Genomic DNA, 537 nt, shown 5'->3' with positions numbered 1-537 from the left:
TAAAAGATTAAGATGCCATTTTAGGTTTCCTTTACTAGCAGTCAGACCATACCAGTAATCAGTTCAGCGTTGCTCACTTCTGTATAAACATCCAGAACCTGAAGAGCAAACCCTTTAGGCCTAATGGCTTGTGCACTACGTTATTTTGTTGATCTGCTGACAGGTCTCCCGGTACCTTCCTTATCTTACTAGGGTTCCCAATAAAGAAATATTAGGATCCTCTCCACAGTGGCTCATTTAACAAATGTCTTCTATCCAGGGTAGCCTCAGGGGTCACCTTGTAGATTCTGATGCAACACACCCAGGGCCAAACCCCACTTATATTTACAGCTGTGTAGCCTCATTGACTTCATCTGACTTCCGTCAGATGGCAGGAGCGTAGCTGTAGGAGTTGCCGTGTGTGCTGCAAACTGCTCTTTGCAGAAGTCCCAAAATGCTTTAGCACCACTAAATGGCAACATGGTGCATTGCTGCTCCTATATATATATGTGCACACAAAAGAGGAGAAAGGGGGAAGCTATTCTGATAAATCCTGAT

The sequence above is a fragment of the Dermochelys coriacea genome, chromosome 10 (assembly GCF_009764565.3).
Source record: "Dermochelys coriacea isolate rDerCor1 chromosome 10, rDerCor1.pri.v4, whole genome shotgun sequence".
Classification (NCBI taxonomy): Eukaryota; Metazoa; Chordata; order Testudines; family Dermochelyidae; genus Dermochelys; species Dermochelys coriacea.
Note: the sequence above shows the minus strand (reverse complement) of the source record.